Source organism: Chrysemys picta, chromosome 14 (assembly GCF_011386835.1).
Source record: "Chrysemys picta bellii isolate R12L10 chromosome 14, ASM1138683v2, whole genome shotgun sequence".
Lineage (NCBI taxonomy): Eukaryota > Metazoa > Chordata > Testudines > Emydidae > Chrysemys > Chrysemys picta.
Window position 1 is genome coordinate 23,249,152 of NC_088804.1, and position 23,731 is coordinate 23,272,882.

The window sequence follows — 23,731 nt, forward strand, 5'->3', positions numbered from 1 at the left end:
ACAGACATCAATGGGAGTTCTGTGTTTGGTTGTACAGCAGTTTGTGATATTCCCTCATTCACATATGTAACTCCCATTAATTACTTATCCTTTAGAAAGTGTTTTGAAATCCTCAACAAAAAATGCCCCACATACAGATCCAGACCCATACATGGTAACATGGTCTGATAGTTTGTGCCAGAAATGTTCAATGTACCAGACATTTTAAGCAGATATTCACGGAGCTGTTTTGTACTAAGCTGTCTTGTGGTTTGTGACAATACACAGATAGTTATGCAAAAGTTAACTTTTAAAGTTATTTTCCAATTAACTCCCACAAACTTCCCTCTGCATTTTATACTGCATATTATAGCTCCCCTCCCCCCTTTTTCTTTTCTTATCTCTCCTTGGTTTAAGACCCTTCTCTTTGATTGTGGCATTGTATCCTATAATGTGTGTCATATACTAATTCACCCTGATCTCCGTCTATGATTCTGCATGTCCGGGCTTTCTGGGTTTTCATTACCATCTTATCTTAGTGTAATATTAATTTTTCCCTAATTGATATGCACAGTCAGACATAGTTAATCCATGCTTATCTTCTACATATGTCCAAGTATCCCAAAGGTTTAATGAACATCGATAACCAATCTTATGGGAACAGCAGCAAACTCCTGAACTTAGAGGGGCTTGTTTGCAGCTCAGGTAAACAAATACATGCAGCTCATGATTTAAAAGACTGTGTGATAGAAGGTCAAATTCTGTTGTCAGTTACGGTTCACCAGTATAAAGCTGGAGTAACACTGTTGAAATCAGTAGTTAATCCTTATTTACACAGGTATAACTGACAGCAGAATTTGTCCTAGAGCCTCTAGATCTCTTTTTCTGCCACTAATTAAATTTGTATTATAACATATATTATAATTTAATTTAAAAAGTGGCTGTCAGTGCCTGGCTAATTTGCATGATTGCACTCTTCTGGCTGCTAACGCTTAAGGAGCACACCTTGAATGGCGCCCCAATAGATGCAGATAACTAGTGCAGATCACAGAAAACAGGCATAGTGTGCTCTGTGAGAATCATCACTGAGTAAATGAAACACCTGGTTTTTCCTCTAGCTGAAGTTCCTGAATGATCTTCAAGTGTACAGCGTATTTTACTAATCCAGTTTTATGTGAAATGTTCTTAGGGTAAGCTCCTATCTACTGACCCACTAGTTGTATAAGATATATACAGTGAGGATATTAGTTATGGATTATGGAGATTTATTACAAAGCATTTTGTTAATAGCCCTGCCAATTGCCAACTGATGAATACTATTATATATTGCCTTTTTTGCGTAAGCCTTCCCATGAAATATTATTATATACATTATCTAAGCTGTGTGTATGGCATACTAAATGTGCTGTGCTTGTGATGTACATTCACAGATCCCACTGTCATGTGCCTGTGTTTGAGGATAAAATGTTTCCCTTTGGGGGTTTGTGGTGAGGAGCATAGTTCTGAAGTGTAGATTATTAGGCATGTCATCAGCATTGCCAGTACACTAAATCTGTATCATGCGTAGCTAGAAAATACTGCTAAACAGGCCTCTTACTTAGCATATTGACTAAGGAAGCCACTTATCACAGCTGAAATTTCTATCTAATGTTGGAGGCTGTTGAACCAGGGTCCCTTGGAAGCGGTCTGGGTTGGCATTAATTCTCCCAGTGTGTATGAAGCCACTGTGCTGACCTTTCACTCATGTTGGTTAGTGAATTTTTCTCCCTTAATACCGGGAATAAATTATGTGGTGTTACAGTTGAGATCTCAGCTTGAAAACCCAATAGAAACCTTGCACTGATGAACCTGGTTGTTCAATGAGGTGTTCGTCTGAATCATTCTCTCTCTCTCCCCCTCCATATCCTCCTCATTCTTGTTTTGAATGGGCTTGCCATTCAATATCAGCTTTAAGATGTAGCTGAAAATAATCCAGCTCCTCTGTGGGTCAGAGATGGTGGGGGGGAGATGGAGAATTGCATTAGAGAACAGACTGGGTGCTGAAGGACTTTACTACTGAGTGGCATCATCACATTTACACTTCTGTAATAACTAAGAGCCAAAGCTGGAGAGAAGAACACTTGCAGCTTACATTGACTTCAACTGGAGTTGCAGGTGCTCAGCCCTTTTCAGGATCTGACCCTAACTGTGCAGCCAAGTGGAAGAAACAGATGTTGACAACTGGAGCTTTTCCACCATCCCCACCCTTGGTGTGTTTGTATTTATCTAGCTCCTCCCTGCCTCCCTCTCCTGCCTTATTTGAGTCATTAAGAAGGGTGTAAGCCATTCCCCTCACTAGACAGCTGTACATTTTGGGCTTGATGACCCTGATCCTCCTGGTGCTCAGCCTATCTCCTTTCAATTGTTTCATCAGCTGCATGACTGTCGGCTCACACCTGACAAGTGACAAGTCTCAGACTCCTGCTGACTAGATAATCAAAGTCTTGTCAGAGCTGTCAATACCCTGCAGATAGGAGAGGACAAAGAGAGGAAAGGTTTCTACAGAAACCACTGCCTTAAAAAAATACTGTCAATTCTTCTTATAGAAATCACCTGTTTGTTTCAAAACATTATTTATTACTGAAAATAACGATTCCCTAGAACAAGCATATAAGTGGAATGAGCACAGAAGCCTTTAATGACATAACCTCTCCAAATCCCTAGTGCTCCCTATGTTTTGTTAGAAATTGTTTTGAATCCCTGATCAAAGGAAAAATGTAACATTCAGCAGTCATTTAACTTCGCCGAAGAATGTGAGGATGATCATTTCAAGCATAACAGTAATTATTCCTTGATAAGAAAAATACACAGCTTTAAAGCAAAGAATGTACAAAAATGTCCTCGTCTAATATTGTAGACCAATGGTATTTATGATCATTTGAAATTTTGGAACTTTTTCAAATCTGGATTTGATTTAAAATGTTAATTAAATCACAGGGCCAAATTCTGTCTTTAGTTATAGCACTGTAAATCTGCAATAACCTCACAGAAGACAATGCCTTTCATCTGGATTTCATTGGTACAAGTGAGTGCAATGTTTGGCACTCAATTGTTGATTTTTTTTTTTAAATGAGGCTAACGAACTATGTAGGTTCTATTCTATAGGTTCTTACACTGCGCTCATCAATGTAATATCTGAACACCTTCCAGCAGTGCATTAAGCAACGTCATTAACATCTGTCATGTGGTTGTTCTCTCATTCTCTTCCCAGGGGGAAAAGTGTGTGCAGTGGAGTGTGTTTTGGCATTTTTATTTTATACACACATATCACTATATGTTTATGTTAGCAAAGGCAAGGTCAGAGAAATATGCCTTGCACTTAGAATGGAAGGTGGTGAGGTTTGTAATGGTCCTAAATTCCTGGGGGAGTTCATTCCACAGTCTCAGACTGCCCCTCCCCCAAGAAAGCATTGTTTCCCCTTCCTTACTGTAGAAACTTCCATTGTGGCAGAGGAGTGAAGTCTTCATCCCAGATGCCTTGGTATATTTACTATTACAATAATATTACTGTTAAAGTATTGTGGTTTTGAAACTATGCAATGGTCATGTATTCTGTACATGCTGACTTCAACAGACAGATTTTAATTCACTGTTTATTTTATTAGCAAAACACATCACCTTTGATTTGAAAAACAGCTACTTCTGGAGAACAATGACATATTACTTTTCACAACTGGGAGTCCCATTCAGTAATGACATCAGAAGAAAGGGTGCTGAAACATGCATACTTGCTATTTGGGATACTTCGTCTACCCTGGCATCAGGTATACAACAGTATGTTTGGCCCATAGTAAAGAGAGACAGCTTGGCACACTTGGCAAAACAAGGAGTCTCTCTCCAAGCAGAGTTTCAGTCAGTGTTCTGTACTTGCTGGTCTTTAGTTCCACTTCATGATAGCCTAGTATAGGGGGCCTCACTCTGTCAACCACTTTCCAGTCACCTGTGTGCATCACAAGATCCTGTTTCCCCAGCTTCCAGTCTATTTCTTTGATGTTAGGAATAATTTTCTCAGACATTAAAAATTGTAGAGATGGTTGGCCTAAATTGAGAGTATTGAGGCTGTCAAAGTTTTAGGCCCCAATGAAAAAGGCAGGATGACCTTGAAGGCAGAGCTTGCTGGATTCCTAACATAGTACTCTGGTGCACATTTTGTTTTGGTTTATTTGCTGGGGTTAGGATCTTCTTCAGAGGAGTACCCCACCTATTCTAGAGAGTCAGAAGCCCTGGTGTCTGTAAGCGATGGAGCCTAAAGCTTATTGGTGAAGAGCTCATGTCATGTTACCTGAGCTGGTGAGGCAGTGAGGAAGGCTGGAGTGGGGAAGATGCTCCTACCCAGATAACCCTGGATGGGTCCTTGGGACTGCAAGCCTTTGTGTCAGGCCAGCAAATCTTCCTTTGAGGGAAAGGGCAGTCAAGGGACCCTACAGACACTCTGTGCCCTTGCTGTACCTAGTGTTGATCTTCTGTTGCTGGTTGAGGGTTGGGGAAGGAACTGAGAAGGGCAGATGGCCTGAGAAGTGGTGGCAGATTGTACCCCAAGCAGCTCTGCTTGTTCACCTCAGTTATCATTTAGCTAAAGAGGAACAGAGTCAGGGTTAGCTGTGAAATAGTTGGCTATGGAAGGCTCCTGCTCCAGCTTCTTCCAACAAAGCTGAAGTAGGGGTAGGCAGGGCTGATAGAAATACAACATGGGAAGCTATATCTGAAGCATTGTCATAGCCACCTCTGTTGCAGGTGGTGATGCCTCTGTGTAGCAGTTGCAAGTAGGTGACATAAACTGCTGAGGATCTGAGCCAAGCCCTGTTTATGTTTGAAGCAGAGCATGCATTCCTGGGTGCAAGGGTCTTAGAGCCCTTCATTGACATTGCTATTTAAAGTGATGCCCAATTGTGAAAAATAATATTCTATATAAACCATTTGCTGCTACAGATGATGTACATTGACATATTAATACAACATATGTAATACCACTGCTTAACTCAACGAGGTATACTTAAATTTACTGGTAGGTAAATTAAATAATGTAACAAATACTTATTTTCTACATAGTTTTTAAACCTTGATAAATACCATTTAAGCAATCTAATTGTATTTAATTAGCATACAATGCATGTCCTGATACGTCTAGATTAAATACATAATTAGGTGTATTTAAAGCACTTAATTTAAAGTATTGCCGCTTATTTAAACAATAGTTTTCTTATTAGGAGTGAGTTTATTTGTTAGTCAAATGTCAGTTAAAGTGCAGAGTGGGTGGAAAAGAGGAGTTAGATGTATTACTTGAAAAAAAGCACTAGACAAAGTAGGTGGCAGAGAGTAAACAAAGAAACTGGTTGAATTAATATCAGTATTATCTGTTCGTTTCTAATTTTATCCATTTGTCTGAAAGAAAAGATTGAAGGAGAAGAAAAAGTCCAGAGGTTTGATTCTGCTTTTTTTTTTTTTTTTACATAGTTGGACACCAGTTTAGTTCTGCCTGATTTATATTGGTAGAAATGAGAAGAGAATCAGACTCCAAATTTGCAATAATGCACTAAACACTATTGGACAAATGCAAGCCACTTGATGAATCAGCTGAGTTCATGTTATTAGGAGCGGTGTGAACCCTGATTGATTCATTTCATAATGCTGTCCATGAACTGAACCCAGCCGTTTGGCTTGCAGAGCTAGAAGCAAATCAACCCTATTTGCTTGCTAGCAGATCTATGTTCAAATGCACTTGCACCTTGAAGGGAAATATGAAACCCCTATAGATATCCCCTCCAGAAACAATAAGACATAGTGCTTCTCCTTATTGCTTACCTAATATGCCTTGGGTACAGGCGTAGAAATTGATGGGGAAGAGCTAGGGAGGCCAACTGGGGTGTGGGTGGGTTTGCCAACTTATCAGCTGTGCAAACAATCTCAGTCCACCCTTTGCTAACTTTCACAAGCATGGGCTGAAGTTTGGAAATGTTCAAACCTCACATCCCAGGCCCAGTTCAAGTGGGTCAATGCAAATATTTTGCATGACTCTGTACAACATCTGAGCTGCATGATGTCCAGACTTGACTAAAACCGAAGTATCAAAGAGATTCCATTCTGAAAAGAGTGAGGAGATGCTACTCCATTCAAAGCACCTTCCTTCCAACAGAGTTTCATCCATACATTGGTTATATCTGTAGCATTAGTAGCCTGTTATTCTCAAATTGTTATACATTTTGTCATTTAAATATTGACAGTGGAGGTGCTGTGATATGTGAATGTGAGCTTACAGACATGATACATAGGTATACTTAAAGCTAGTGTATAACAGCAGGTAAAGATCACACTATGAAGGCCAGGCTTAGAACCACTTTGCAAGAGAAGAATGTGGCAAAGTCACTCCAACAGACCCAAGGGTGGGACTCATTGACATCATTGTTAATTATGAATAAATCTTACTTATTATTAGCACCATTGCAAGAGAAGAATTGGGTCCAATATATTTAACTGCAATTGTTGTATATCTTGAACAGTCTTAGGAAATTCCAATGGGAGTGACTAACATTGCAAGTTATAGCACATGGTAACATGGGACCGTTAAATATTTTGAACTCTTGAAATGCTGAGATGAAGACTAAAACTGCAAGATAATGGGCAGGAAACGTCTCATTTCCAGTTACTTTAGTTTTCTAATAACACGTGAAAATAAGTAAGTTATGATACAATTATTATTTCTATAGCGTCTGTCATATTATAAAGAACGTTACAAGCATGTATGATTAGTGTGCTCGCGTACCAATGCTCTTTACTGGTTAGTCTGAACTGTTCGCTTGTTTGTCATGGGCCCTATATTGCTAACACCTCATGGAAATTCTCCTTTAGCTCAAATGACAAGAACCTCTATATACTTTCTGTTATGATATTCCGAGTAATCACAGAATCCTAGGTGGCTATGGATTTTACATTGTTAAAGATAACTTGAATGTTTTCAGAAAGGAGAGTGATAAACAATAAAGTTTCATGCTTTACAATAAAGGGGAAGAAAAGTAAAACTTAGTCTTATCCATACTTCATTTAGTTATCTGTCCATAATTCTTCTCAGTCAGCCCTTTTGCTTAAGAAACCCATCTATCCTCTGCCAACCCAAGAGAAGTTGTCTATGGTTTCATGTTTATTCCTGGACAGATGCTTTATCCTAATTAAAATTAGGTCTATCACTTAATATTATTTTTGTCCTTTTTTATGATTCATCTGATTGCACTTGGTGACCAGAGTGCACATACTACAACACTCTGTTTAATGTCTTACTTCATGTGCTATCACTTTAAGACCCTTCCCCCAAGCCACACTCACAGCTGAGTTGCTGGGTATCAGGACCCTCTATGTTGCTGGGCTTCATTCAGCCGCAAGATCAATGTTTTTGCTAGTGGTACAAACTAAACATAAATAGGTATATAACATAACTAACTCCCTTCGGTGAGTGTCTTATGGAGAGTGATCTTTATCCTGCTGTAGGTGAGTGAGATTAGAGCTTGTTTTGCTAATGTACATGTAAAATATACAGTCATTTAGAGATTGCAACATTAGAATGAAAATAGGAAGTTTGTTAACAAATTTCCTCTTTGGCTCTGAATAACAAGATCTAGATGTAGGATAGTATTAAATACTCCAAGCAGAATTTTTAAATATTTAAGGGTTATTCTCTAATTTCAAAATGAAAGGGCTGCAGCTGGAGTTTTGCATTCACTTGCAATGAAGAAAATGATACTTTTTTAATGTTGTAAAGACTTGGCATGGTTTTGGTATATAGTACATCAGAGTTTCTCAAACTGGGGTCACCACTGGGCTGGCGGGCTGGACCGGTTTGTTTACCTGCCCCGTCCACAGGTCTGGCCGATCGTGGCTCCCACTGGCCGCGATTTGCCACTGCAAGCCAATGGGGGCTGCTGGAAGCGGCGCAGGCTGAGGGACTTACTGACCGCCACTTCCAGCAGCTCCCATTGGCCTGGAGCAGCGAACTGCAGCCAGAGGGAGCCGCGATTGGCCGGACCCACTGACGGGGCAGGTAAACAAACTGGCCTGGCCTGCCAGGGGCTTTCCCTACACAAGTGGCGACCCCAGTTTGAGAAACACTGCAATACATACACTTTATATGTCAAATGCATAAAGATATGAATTACATTGGTTATCAAATAATTGCATTAAGTTTTAGTAGTCTGTCTTTTCTGAGGAAGCAGTTATTCTCTCTCTCTCTGGGTATTTATCCTCTTACAGTCTCAAACTTGCCTTATTTTACAAAAACAAGGCCCGTGGAACTTTTCCAGAAAAATCTCAATGAATTTAACCTGAAGTGTTTTGTAGAATCATCACATCTAGAGAGGGAAAAAAAAGCCCTGTTAGATCAGCTACTCCACCCCCTCTCACTGTCTGTTAAAAAATTTAGGGTGACCAGATAGCAAGTGTGAAAAATCGGGACAGGGAATGGGGAGTAATAGGCGTCTACATAAGAAAAAGCCCCGAATCTGGACTGTCCCTATAAAATCAGGACATCTAGTCACCTAGTTAAACATTGTTGTTTCTACTGTTTTTTCCATTACTTTGTCCTGTCCTGCTTGAAATAACCAAATTTATTCAGGAGGAAATGTGGATAGGAGTCAAGAGAGTTTGGTTCTATTCCTGTGTGACCTTGGACACGTTACTTCACAACCCTGTGTCTCAGTTTCAGTGATACTTATTGGCCTTCACAAAGCACTTTGAGATGTATAAATGGAAAATGTTGGACAAGACCTAGATAAAACTAGTCAAATACTGAAAACTGTTTTTCTTCCCCAAAAACTGGTAATCTTAAAGTTATTTTCATTTTAAAGTGTTCAACACAGACCCATTTCTTGTGGTTTCAAATTTGCAACTTTTTAGGGTTTTTTTGTTCTATATTTTTAGTGCAAATATTATTGAGATAGTTGTTTGAAATTTTTCATTTACCAAAAAAATTTCTATCAACATTATGATTACATATTTTATTAAAAAAACAAATAGAAAGCCACAATCTTTCACAAAAATAACTTGACAATATTTTTTCAAAAATCATTCAAGAAAGGCCATTGTTAATGAAAAACATTTTTATTCAGAAAAAATTATCCAAGTGTATTGGGCTTTCACCATTTCCTTAGGGTCATTGTTTCAGACATGTGATATGAAATATTTCTCTAATGCTGCTAATACTGAGAATAACCCATTTAACCTAGTCCCTTTTCAAATTCTTCTTGTATAATATCGTTACCATCTGTCCTTCCCCCTCCATGGCAATATTGCACTCCCCTTTATTTTTTATATCTCAGACAGGACTGTAAAAGTTTCAGAGCTGATTCTGACTAAAGTTGATGCGGACACAGCCTGAATTCACCCCTAAAGATGCATAAGATGGAATCCTGAAAAGTGGGGGTTATGTGCCTGCAAAATGAGCCGTGGTTATGTTCACAGATCCCTGCAGGTAGGCCCTGGCCTAGTTCCATAAAGGGATTTAGATACCTAACTGCCATTTGAGGTGCCTAAATCCAAAATGTAGATCTGTAAAGCGCTGCCTAACCCTATAGGTGCCTACATTTCTGCCATATAGTCCGCTAAGCACCTAACTTCTGTAGGTAAGCATGCACACTGCCACCTAAATTATGACACCCAGACACCTATCCCACACCTAATCCTTGGCAATATATTCAAACTAGGCATTTCCCTGTCTATCTGGCCTGCAAGGTCTGATCCAGTAAGTGTTTCCCGAGGCCTCCTACCAACTTGGGTCTCATGCAAAACAGCACAGGAGGAGGAGATGCTGCTGCCCCCTCATTAACCTTTAACTCAGTGGTGAGAGAATTCATCCATGATGTGGGAGACCCAGGTTAAATTCCACCCTCCCTACCTGATGTTGAGCTAGGACTTGTACTTAGCTCACCCACATTGCAGGTGAGAGGCCTAATCACTGAGTTACAGGGTTTTCTGAGATAGAGCTTTCTCGATCTCTCCTGTTGAAGTTGTTTCATGTTATATAAATAATGAAATGGTCACTGGAACAGGAACTTGAAATTTGGGCTCCCGCATCCCAGGTGCATGCCCTAACTTCTGGGCTCTTTCTCTGGCCACTGAATATTTAATTACAACCTACTGGAGATATGGATGCAAACAAGAACATTGCCCAGTGCCAGAACTCTACAAGGGAAACCACCCCTAAAATGGGGAAAGGTCTGTTTCCCCCCTGCAAATGTGCACAGTTAAAACTCCATGTTCTGACATTCTGCAGGCATGCACACTTAAGTGACCACCATGCAAACTTATCCATAGGTTTTTCAACAGCCCAACAAAGGCAGATGTGGTGACTATCACATCATGCACTAACACCCCTGTGCAGACTTGGGTTGAATAGATGTAGCTGAGACCAGAATTTGGGCCACTCTGTCCTCTTAGTCAATTGTGAGAATGCTGTCCCAAGACGTTTTGTTGGATGTGTTGACTTCTGGCAGCTCAGTAGAGCCGGGATCTTGCTGCTATCTCAGTTGATGGATCTGCTTCAAAACCAATGGACTTTGTCTCCTAGCTGAGAAAAGTCTGTGTCATCGAAGTGAAACAGTTTATGCAACTTCAGCCACTGTTCTTGCTTCAGCTCAGTGTTGCTACTGCTGCTACTAGAGCTGAGTGAATAATTCACAATGAATCATGTGTCCAGTGAATTTAGCCTTTTTTCCTGTGAATTTGGATGAAGCAGATTTCAGTAGAAAATATGCGTAAATATTTATGAATTATTTTTTTTCATATTTGACCACCTCTGGCTTGGTCATTCTCCTAATAATCCCTCATCTGATTCAGGAACAGAAAATCCTGTCCCAGTGTAATATAATAGGAAATGAGATGGCAGGTTCCAGATGACACCAGCTGTCATCACTTTTCCAAATTGTTTCCCTTATAACTCTTAATAGACCCATGCCCACAGGTGTAACTTACTTACTACTGCACAATTACCTGGCAGTCTGAATTCATACACCCATCCAGTTTGTTTGCTTCCCTAATCCAGCATTGCCTATCCTGTCCCCTGCACTTTTCTGATGATGTGCTTGTTATCCACTGTTATCAGGGTAGAGGATATAATAGTAAACTTTCTCCTTTGAATATGATTTTGGATAATACACCTGTACCCCAATATAATGCGACTCGATATAACACAAATTCGGATATAACGCGGTAAAGCAGCACTCCGGGGGGCGGGGCTGTACACTCCAGTGGATCAAAGCAAGTTCGATATAACGCGGTTTCACCTATAACGCAGTAAGAATTTTTTGGCCCCTGAGGACAGCATTATATTGAGGTAGAGGTCTAGTTCCAAACATGTTAGTGTTTGTTGCATTGCCTCTCACCTTCTGGCACTTGCTTCAACATGCCCTGATGGCTTCTTGGCTCCATGGGCTCTAGGGAATGTTCATTCTCATAGTCTCCTGGGTTCTTGTGCTCTTGCCAGAGTAACTTAGAGTAGATAGCTTTTTTCTTTTAATTATTTAATGGCTTTTACCTTTATTTTTATTATGCTCATGGGTAAGTGGTGCTACTTATCAGTTAACACCTCTTTTCCTTTCATCCCATCTCCTGTTCCAATGTATTATTTAGATAGGAGTTTGGGTCATGACTCATTACAAATATCCGTATTTAATATTTCCTTACGGAATCTAAATTATTTGGGTAATCTATGTAGAGATTATGCGTAATACAATTAATTGATATAAGTGGTTTCAGTTCTCCTTAATATGACAAATCTCTAGTGTGAAATATTCTGAGTTAATGATCAACATAAAATAGAGTTCATTTTTAATGCAAGAACAAAATTTGAATTAATTTGTAGTTAGAGCAGAGTTATTAAACTATAATATTATATATATACATACAGACATTTACATGTAAGAGATAAGGTGTTATGGTTGATATCTTTCTATCAAACTTCATTTTATATATTTACTAGTGGTGCAGATATATTTTAGAATTCTTCTAAGGTTCATCTACTCTTCCTTTTGTTACTCCATTTACTCCAACATGCATTTGCACTGAAAATTAGCATGTTAATTTACATTGGGCCAGATCATCATCTGGTGTAAATTGCTCTAACTCTATTGGCTTCAGTGGGACATAGGCCAGTTTACAACAGTCAAGGATGTGTCCTCTTGTCTACATCTCAGAATCCAAAAGAGTTCACTATAGTATCATGTTGGACAAGAAACTGTCAGATAAGTCCACATTCAGGTGTAAAATCTCTAGTAAAGTGCAACAGACATACTATTTGAAAACCTACAGAATGTCACTGACTAATCTACATTGAGCAGAGTATTAATGCAAGGAAGAGATTGCATGCAGGGCAAGAATGTTAGTAGGGTATTAACATAAAACTACGTACTATTATCATGGTCTCAGTTTCTTAGATTTAATGTGAGTCATGTAGCCTAGTATTACTATTAAATTTATAGCAGTGAGATAAGAGACCAATTTCCCTACAAAAGCATTAAAAATGGGGGGAAATATTAGGATAAGTGCCAAACTGAATTTGAATATTATTTAAAAGGTGTATAGGATGGCAAAAGCAACTTGCAGGGAACATCTGTTTCTTCTGGACCATTTTTCTTTCTGTTGGAGCCCATAGTTAATAAGCACTTGTCTACAGGAACAATTAGTTCACAGCAAGCTGGTGTTTGAATCTACCCTGCACTGGCCTGCCGTGAACAAACTGTCCATGTGGACCTTGCTGACACATGCTAACAGTTTGTTTGCACTTTAATCTACCCTGCTTAAGATGCAATGCAGTTTGATGATAACCTTACAGAATGCTGGGTATATGTAGTTCATAAATATTTCCATTTCGGAATCCTTGCTATAAATCAGGGGTCGGCAACCTTTGGCAAGTGGCTTGCCAGGGTAAGCACCCTGGCGGGCCGGGATGGTTTGTTTACCTGCCGTGTCCGCAAGTTCGGCCGATCACGGCTCCCACTGGGCATGGTTCGCTGCTCCATGCCAATGAGGGTGGCGGGAAGCCAGCACATCTCTTGGCCTGCGCCGCTTCCCGCAGCCCCCATTGGCCTGGAGCGGCGAACTGCGGCCAGTGGGATTCGCGATCAGCCGAACCTGTGGACGTGGCAGGTAAACAAACCGGTCCGGCCCACCAGGGGCTTTCCCTGGTGAGCTGCATGCCAAAGGTTGCCGACCTCTGCTATAAATGATGGCAGAGCTTATAATCCTCTTTTTCCAGCATGGAACATGACTGAGGGCCAGCAGGATTTAAGATGGGTTTGTCCCCATTGCTTTTCAAGCAGAACAAATTTGGGGATAAATTTCAATATTTTTCAACATTTCATTTGCGATAGAGTGAACCCATTACAAGGATACTGTATAACCAAGAACTTGCAGAGAGCGACATATTGGTTTGGGATACATTTAAAACAGAAGAAAGAAGGTCATTGTCTTCTAAACTAGAAGATGGAGGGATATTTATTTTTGAGCGTCAGAGGGTCTTGCAAATCACAGACAGTAAAAACAAAAAATTGAAACTACCAAAAAGTATTTGACAATATCCCTTTTTAATGTTGATTTTAAAGGAATATTTATGGCTCAGTAAAATTGAGAAAAGATCTTTTCATTGTTAATGCTTTTGAGCATACATAGTATACAATGTATTACAACAACCAACATATAAGCCTTATTCAAAGTCCGTTTAAGTTAATGGAAAAACTTCTATTTACTTTAATGGGCTATGGATCAGACTTCATAGCTATAAGAGATGAAAATACTCCATTAATTTTTAAAAACCTGCTCAATGGCCAAATTGTAAGGATCTGATTTTCTAAACCTCCAGTGCTGTGGGAGGGGGAGTGTAACATGCAACAAAGACTTGTGTGCTTAATTTGCACATACATAATGCCTGCAATTGCACACAGAAATGAGCATGTATACATGAGATGTTGTACCGCGTTAGTAACTGCTTTCTGATCAGATCTTTTTTTTTCTTTGTTTTTAATTTTTGCATGATTTTAATGGCTGTTTCTCTTGCAATGTGACTGATGTAATTACAACTGGATTGAGAGTCTCAGGTACTAAAACCAGCTGACGTGTATATCAGAAGTCACAAGGTTAACATCCTAGCATTGAGGCTTTGGCCTATCTTTAATTGAAGTGGGGGTCCTCAGTAATGAAGCAAGTGGCTTCCCCCATTAGAAGTGATTTTCAGTTGGAAATCTATATTCTGTCATACTTAATTATGCATCTTACTGATCATAAGAGAACTTGGTGGCACCTCCACATGGAGAAGCCTGCATCTGTTCTAAATCCTGCCCTTCTATGCAGGATCATTGCCAAACACTGGGAAGATTGCTTAGCTGGGTACAAAAGATGCTGTATCCAAGCCAAAAAAGGAAAGGAATCCTGATTTTATTTGAATGAGCTTATTTTACTGGGTAAAAGAAAGTAATTGAATTACATACAGTAAAATAAGCTCCTGTGTTTTTGAGAAAAATATACACAAATAGTATCTAGTAAAAATAAAAAACCAGGAGAATACTTGACAAACACAAGGCTCCCAAGCATGCCAAAATACCTCTGATCTGCTTTCCCATTCCTCTGAAAATAAATATTACTAGGTGTATTTTAGACTACTGTATTACTCTTTTGTTTGCTCTTGTAGCAAATGGCTCAGGCCTAAATCAAGCAAGCACATAAGCATGTGCTTAATGTTAAGCGTGTGAGTAGTCTCATTTGAAATCAGCGAGAATTCTCATTTGCTTATGTGCTTTGCTGAACCAGAACTTCAAAGCAGGTTCAAAGGAACCCTAGCTATGGTTTGAATTCCCATGTCAGTAAATAGCCAAGTATCTGTGGAGGAGGATTTCTAAAAAATGCATGGTGTTTTTTTTTTCGTTTAAATGAACAAAGTAAGAGCAAACATACCCCTCCACACACACTCTCTTATTGCTTTTATCTTCAGATTGTGGTATTCTGGATATTCCTGTGTATCATGGGCCTCTAAAGCCCGGGGTAATCATTGGGAATCTTTCCGTTGACTTCAAAGGGCTTTGGTTCTGGCTCTATAAGAGAAAGTCCTTGGGACATTTCCTTTCCATTTGGGGAGGGAGAAATAGTTTTATATTTTGTGTGTGTGCTTCATTTGATAACACCAGTAGCCAGACACAGTTCCAACTCCATGGCCGTACATTTTTAAGGGGTCATAGTTCCACATGATTGTCCAAGATTGTTAATCTGTGAATTGCATTTTACCATTTTGGAATAAGATAACTCCTGGCTTGAGTTTTTTTCTCTACAAAGTTTATTATTTCAAATGATTGAACTTAATTATAGAAAACATTAGTGGCAAAGACTTAATAGGTCATCTGGCACTTCCCTCCTCTCCCACAGATCCTCACCAGAGCAAGGGGAGGGCACATGAGGTAAGTCTAGAAAACTCCCTGCCACCAACCTTCACATGCCCAAATCTAGAGGCTGTTAGAACACCCCACCAATCTCAACTGCTGTGGTGGCACTTAAAGAGAGGAGCCGCTTTGGTAGCTGATCCCTTTTGCCTGAGCATAATCGTAGCTGTCCATGCAACTTTGATTGAAGATAAACAATGCATAGCTATATTATAGCCCCATCTTTTACTTTGGGATAATGTTCATGGCTCTGATTTTCAGAGGTGATGAGTACCTCAGAGAACACGTAGAAATTAGGTGTCATATACCCAAATGCACGGTTTAAATGCACTGTGTCTGCCTAAATCACTGTATGCTTGACCATCTCAGCATATGTATTTTAGCTTTCTCTCCACATGCGTATTCCACAGAACAGTTTGAAAATCTGGCTCACCATGATTTTGGTTAGTTGCTGAGAAAACTTAAGCGCAGTAATCTATTGCGTTTTCATACTTTATATTAATATCAGAGGGTCTGATGATTGTTCTCTATTCTGACAGTGGAGCAACTTGAAATGACTACTCTTTCAAGTACAAAAGCACATCTGTGATGCACATCTGTAGGAGAGGTGCTATGTGGATGGTAGTAGAACATGTTTTCTTTATACTACAGACTGCTCTAATGTATGTTCTCTCTCTTAGTTTTACTTTTCAAAAGGATTAAAATGAATAGTGAAATTTTACACCTAAGACATGCTTTCCAATGATTGGAATAATTTTAGGAAACTCTCATTATAAAAATAGCCAAGCCAAAAAAATTGCGTTTTGGTGCCAGCAAAAAGGTCCTTTTAATATGCATTTCATCTGCCGTTTTGTTGCCCAGTCACCCAGTTTTGTGAGATTCTTTTGTAGCTCTTCGCAGACTGCTTGGGACTTAACTATCTTGAGTAGTTTTGTAACATCTCCAAGTTTTGCCACCTCACTGTTTATCCCTTTTTCCTGATCATTTATGAATATGTGGAATAGGACTGGTCCCAATACAGGACCCCGGGGGACACCACTATTTACCTCTCTCCAAAGCACACACAAGCTTTACAATCTTGTATTGCTAACCATTTCATGTCCAGTGTGTCAATCCAGCCTAGTTATATTGTACTTTTAGATATTTTACTGAGTTTTAGAAGCCCACTTTTTATAAATCACTGAATAACATAATAATTTATACATTTATAACAGGCACTTCTAATGTACATTGTTAACTAAAAATAAAATCATGGCATTTATCTGAAGTTTTCCTTTATCTTTTAAAAACAGATGCCCAATATGACTGAGAAAATAATACCCTAAAGTTTAAGACTGGTTAGTAAACACAGTCCCTAGTGTCTACTATTGATCGTTTGCTATTTTAATGCATTTTTACTGACCGACATGTCCTGTGGTAAAGAATATTGCCTAAATTAGTTATCTGATTGGTTCTTTTGATTAATGATGGGACTGTGCTTCATTACACATGACAACATGATCAGAATAATCACTACAGCCATAGAAGCTGGGACTGGCATTTTTTATTCTTTCATTTTTAAAGTTCATTTATAAAATTATTTAATGTATACGTCCGAAGTTGTAATTTATTTACATGACACTTTTTTCGATGGGAACTGTTGTACTGTGTCACAAATGGCTAAGAAAACAAGGTAAACTAGATGTACAAATCAATGTCTTCTGGCTCAAGGGAAAAAAAAACATAATCAAGATTCAAGAGCTGACCTTGTCCAAAGTCCAACTTGTCACACAACAAACACTGAAGTGCCCAACAAATCATTAGGATCAGCAGGATGTGTTCAAAGGAATTTTTTAAATCATATTATTTCTTTCTTGAGTTTTTACTTAAATTTCAAAACTCAAGTGTGTTGTGTATGAAATCTGAGACCGGGAACTGAAAGCTTTTAATGTGTCCACAAATTAGACACAATGCAAGATGACAAGTGTCTGATTCTGGCTGATATAACTCCACCATGACCTGAGCAAGACATCTCTTCTGAGAACTGAGAGTACTCTTTGCCTGTTTGCTTGTTCACTGGTTGGCCTAGGATGAGCTCTGAGACCTGACTTGCAGCATTTCTGATGTACTGCTGCTGTTTACAAGAAACTGCACCAGGAGTATCAACCTCTGAACTGATGTAGGTTTGCAAACAAGTCCCGGTAGCTAAGAGGCCACTTGATTAAATGCCAACGCCATCCTAGAAAAATACTAATTGTTCTGGCTTAGCTGTGCCTTTGGTACTGCAAGACTAAGCCCCATTTGACTGTGACTGTTTGGAGCACCATCTTATCACTGAGTTATCTGTGATAGTTTATAGCACCTTTACCTACTTTGAGGTTCTTGATTACTTTTTAGTAGGAAATTCTGGGATTGATCTGTTTGAATTTATAAGGTTATGCATCCCAGCTTACGTCATGTTGATGAATGATTCAAAACTTTAAATGGCAATGCCACATCTAATGTTTTGAAAAACGTTTAAATGGTGTCATGCACAGAATAAATGGCAGCTTTCATTTTGTTCCTTCAAAAATCCCTGCCAGCATGTTTACATGATGTTGACAGACATTTTAGCATTTGCCAGTGGAATAATTTGAAGAGTTGGACATTTGCCATATAATGGTTTCCTTTCTGTGGCAAGTGTGGAAGTGTATATAGTATTCACACACACACACATATTTTATACTTCTTTCCAAACAAAATTTGTTTGCTGTTATGGTTGCAGGAGTATATTTTCCATTAACACCGTCTCCGAGAGTGGTGACAGCTAAATATTAAGGAAATGCCACCATTTCATCCAGTCCCATACTAACTAACTACAGATTCAGAAACATTCTTGCTGACCAGCCCCCAAACAACCTTAACTATATTAGTTTAATCTGATATCTAAATATTGCATTTGAAAACTTAGTAGGCCTGCGTATTTCCCATTTAGGGAATTGAGAAAGTTATTGATACGTATTTGTATGTTGATGGCACCTGGGGGTCCCAGTCTTGGATTAAATCTGAGGTACTGTACGGAATGTCACATGCATTATGTATCATCATGCTAGGTACTGTACAATTTGTCACGTACATTATGTACATCAATTTGCATACTGAATGAGGCCCAGATTCCAGAAATTTATTACATTTGGGCATACTGTTGACTAACCGCAGTGTGACTCCATGTGGGTACAGCAGTCTTTCCACACATAATGAATCGCAGGATCAAGGCTGAAATTTTTTCTGTATAATAAATGTGATGGTTTACTATGACACCAAAAATGCCGTTTCCATGGAAGGGTCATGATTTTATGAAGTTGTGTTAAAATTAGGATATGTTCATATACTAGTTTTGTGCTAAAAAATATTTGTCTAATTTATGGTTCTATAGAAATTGTGTATTGGGAAGAGATTACTGTTGTATTACATTTGTTTAGTCTGATTTCTCATGTTATGTTAAGTTGTATAAAAGGCTGGATTTGGCATGCTTTTTACATGGATAAGAGTAAGGCATTAATCCTTGTGGTGGGGGTTATGAAAGAGAATTGTAAGATGAATAGATAAGTTGCCTTTACATTTCTTAATAGCTGAGGCTATTTCGTTATAGGTATGTTAGGCACTATCAGAAGTCAATGAGACATCAGCAAATACTTAAGAACTTCGGTGAATCAGGACCCATTTTGGTAAGTGTTGTAAGCTACTATATAGGTCACTAGGTTTTAATGTTCAGATATACATGAAATATTTAAGAACTCTGCCATTTCTATGCTGTACTTAAACAGCAAAGTAAGTTTGTTAATGCCAGATGTGTGAATAAAAGGGATGCATATGATTTTTTTCTGGAATTGATGAATAAATGGATTCAAAATCTATTTTATATCAGTATAAAGAAGTAATTGGTAACTGCAACATTTCAAGTATCTGGGTTTCAGAATGTAGGAAAATGGGGAAATGGAGGATGAAATTAGAGCTAAGATAATAAATACCTGACTCAAGTGGAAAGAGATAAGTGGTGTATGTTGTATGTGACAGGAAGATACCAATAAGATTAAAAGGGAAAGTCTATAAAACAGTGGTCCATCCAGTTTTAATGCATGGTGTTGAATGTTGGGCAACAAAGTAGAAACATCAGCAAATGATCTGTTCCACAGAAATGCAAATGTTGAGATGGATGAATGGTGTAAGCAAGAAAGGCCACGTGAGGAATGTGTGTGTTAGAGACATGCTCAAAGTAACACTCATCAATGAAAAAATGAGAGGGTACAGGCTCAGAGGTTTTAATCATGCAAAGCTCCGTCCTGTCAACTGTGTGAGTAAGAAGGTCCAATAGATCTAGAATGAAAGAAAAAGACAGAGAGGCCGACCCAGGAAGAAGTGGTGGGATGTCATAAAGGAAGACCTGTTAGCATGTGGTATGATAGAGGTTATGGCATTGACTAGAGCAGTGTGAAAGGTGAGGACTCATTCAGACCCCCTTTGATGGGCTTAATGCAGGGAAGAAGAAGAAAACAGATAATCAGTTGCATTGGTTTATAAACAATAAATATATATATGAAGCTAAAACTTAAAAAGCATATCAGTGAGCATGGTGATATAGAGCTTGTTGTATTGTGTTGCATCCTGATATACTCGATAGGATTAGATAGGATGTAAGATCATGTGGAATATGCAAGTTATATGTTAATATGATTAAATGACTACTGAATTGACCAATGCAATCGATTTGAAATATACAACAACTTTGTGTTGAAATTGAAAGAAATTATTACCTCAAGGCTGCCAAATCCATGATACAACTTTGCATTTACAATAATGTGTGCCTTATTTAGCATTCAAAAATTATATATATATACACAAACACACATACATACACACTTTAATGAAGTAAGATTAGTCCATTAAGGAAAGACTTGTTTGAACTGCAAAATGTAATAATCTGCTCTATATAGGGATTTTAACTGTTGGTCTGAGGATTTTAGTTAGTTTTTTGTTCATAATACATTTATTTTTAAGAAAAAGAAGCACAAAACATCTATATTATTTTATGATTTTATGATTTGTTTCTTTACCCTAAAACTAAAATGATTTGATTTAAGAGTGTGATGCTATTTACTTGTATTTTAAAGCCTTGCATAATACTATACAGTATATTAAAATGCATACTTATGTCTTTTCCTTTCATTGGACAGCTATGCTAAAGCAAATAAAATCAAACACATACATTCCCATTCAGTGGTTTTACAAACTGTAAGTGATGGGAGGAAAAAGCCGCAGTCATTTCACTGAATTCTAGTATTGACAACAGCAGAAGTAAAAAAAATTAGAAAACAAATCCCTTTTTAAATAAAATGAAGTAAAAGACCTACATTGCTTGGAGGAAATGCTAATTGAAAATACCTTGCTAATGCTAGCTAGTCACAGGAAGGAAACATTAAGTTATTATTTTTAATAATGTTTACAAGTATATCCAGCCATTTCCAGCCAGTGAAAAATGTTAGCCTTGGAAAAATGTGGCAGTGCTACTTTTCACTGGTGATGCTGCTCATCTTCTCTCTGATAGCAATCATTAATTTTATTTTTTAACCCAGTCTTCAAATGAAGACGGATGAGCAGGAGAGTTTTAAATGCAAGCTGCTTATGTTCAGAAAAATGGCTGCTAGATTACAGATCACAGCGCCTGATCTGAGTCCAGTTACTGTTTGGAAAGGGGGAGAGAAAAAACAAACAAATATTAGGTGAGCGACAAACTGGCAAGCCTTCTAAGAACAGCTAACGGTGTGTGTGTGTGTTTGGTTCAGGAGTGTGATGGGGGAAGGAATGCACAAGGCTACAGCAATCTGATTCATTCTCTAATTGCTATGGAGACTTACAGATACTATTATTGTTAATTGCTCTTGATAATTTTAACATTACATTTAACATTCATTTCTCATTAACATCCTCTTAGTGGTAGAGATCAAAATGCCTATTATAAATCACGTACCTGGTAACATTGTCTGCATCCTTAAGAACAATATTTTTTTTCTTTTAATGTCATTTGAGTTGTATTTTTAGTCATGTCAATTAACCTGATTTAATTTCTGCCGCTTTAAGTCACAGTTTTTAGCATCTTCCACCATGCACACACACTAGATTTCCTCTTAGCTATGCTAAAACTCCCAATGCCAAAGTTTTCTAACTTGATCCCACCACACAAAGCAACCCATAATTGATTGTCCTGATATGATTCTTTTCCCTTATATGATGCTTGACAGGAGGTGCTGGTCATGCAGTGCTTCAAGAAAGAAAGAAAGAAAGAAAGACAGCATGGGCTAGTTGATTAGACACTGGACTGGGAGTTGGGATCTGGCCTCTAGTCTGGCTCTGTTGCAGATTCATTGCATGACCTTGCCCAGGCCACCTAATCTCCCTGTCTTAGTTTCTGCAGCTATAAAACAGGGATATTACTCATCTACCTCACAGGGCTGTTTGTATTTCTAAAGGGCTTGGCCAACATAAAGCACTTTGTAAAAGCTATTATTAACTATTGGAAGGAGGCACCGTGGGAGTTGGTACAATGGATTATGGGTAGACTCTGTTGTCTGAGAAGGATCATTGGGAAGTGACTGAGCAAGTACACTTCAATAGAAGATCAAAGGCAGGAAATGAGACTAGTTCATAACCCCCACAAGGCAACTGCTGGCAGTGCAAGATTTTGAGAATCAATGGCCTATATGTAGAGTTACCAACTTTCTAATCGCACAAAACTGAACACCCGCCCCGCCCCTGCCCACCCCTTCTACGAGGCCCTGCCCCTGCTCGCTCCATCCCCCCTCCCTCCATCGCTCACTCTCCCCCACCCTCACTCACTTTCACCGGGCTGGGGCAGGAGGTTGGGATATGGGAGGGTGTGGACTCTGGTCTGGGAGTGTGGGGGCAGAAATGAGGGGTTCAGGGTGTTGGAAAGAGCTCCGGGCTGGGGTGGGGGATTAGGGCTCCAGCTGGGGGTGCAGACTCTGGGGTGGGGCGGGGAAGGAGGAGTTCAGGGTGCGGGAGAGGGCTCTAGGCTGGGGCTGGGGTTTGGGGTATGGGGGGTGAAGGCTCCAGCTGGGGATATGAGCTCTGAGGTGGGGCTGGGGATGAGGGGGTTGGGGTGCAAGAGGGGCTCAGGGCTGGGGCAGGGGGTTGGGGTGTGTGGGGGTGCAGGCTCTGGGAGGGAATTTGGATGCAGGATGGGACTCCGGGCTGGGGCAGGGGGGTGGGGTGTAGGAGGGGGTTGGGATATGGGGTCCTGGCGGCACTTACCGCAGCTCCCAGGAAGCGGCTGCTGGGTCCTTGCAGCCCCTAGGCGCATGGGTGGCCAGAGAGGCTCCGCGCCCTGCCCTTGAACTCTCACCTCCCACCCCACAGCTCCCATTGGTCACGGTTCCTGGCCAATGGGAGCTGCGGAGCTGGCACTCAGGGCGGGGGCAGTGCATGGAGCCTCCCTGGCCGCCCATGTGTGATGGGGCTGCAGGGGCCTGGTGGCTGCTTCCAGGAGCCGTGCGGAGCCACAGCAGGCAGGGATCCTGCCTTAGCCCCGGGGCCTCTGCTGCCTACCGGACTTTTAATGGCCCGGTCGGTGTTGCTGACCGGAGATGCCAGGGTCCCTTTTCCGCCGGGTGTTCCGGTCGGAACCCTACCTTTATGGCATGTTCTACATGTTATTGGTTACATCAGTTGTGACAGCCAGCAGCACTCGGCTTATGAGGACAGTTTGATGTGGATATTCTAATAACAGTTTAAAATAAAATAATCCATTGTTTGTGTGGAAGCCAGAAATCACTTAAATCCTGATTTGGATTTGGAGCAGCACCTCTATGAAGATATAGCCCAAAGTGGGATAAAAATGTCTTTTAAGACACCTTTAAGGCGTCTTTAAGACATGTTTGTTTCTCCCAAATTCTGACATAAGTGAGAGCAGCCCCAGGAGTTGCTCTATGTCAGGGACTGAGAAAAGGGGGGCTGTGCATATGGGTAGTATAAGGCCCTTCTGCCAGCACAGAGACACGTGGGGAATCCCACCCCTCCACACACCAGAAATATTCCTTTGCGGTCAGTTTTGCAGCCCCTTTCTAGTGAGCTAAGTGTTAATTGGTGTGCTCTGCAGCAGTACCTGGGCTGCCTCCCGGTGCTTTCCAGAGGAAGATTCCCTGGAAATCCTTTTTCTCATATCAAACAAATCCCTGCAAAAGGTCCCTAATGTTGCTGGTGACATTTCGTGCCAGATTTTTAAAAAGTCTTTTTATTTCTGCATCTCCAGTTTTGTACCCACATACCCGGGTAGG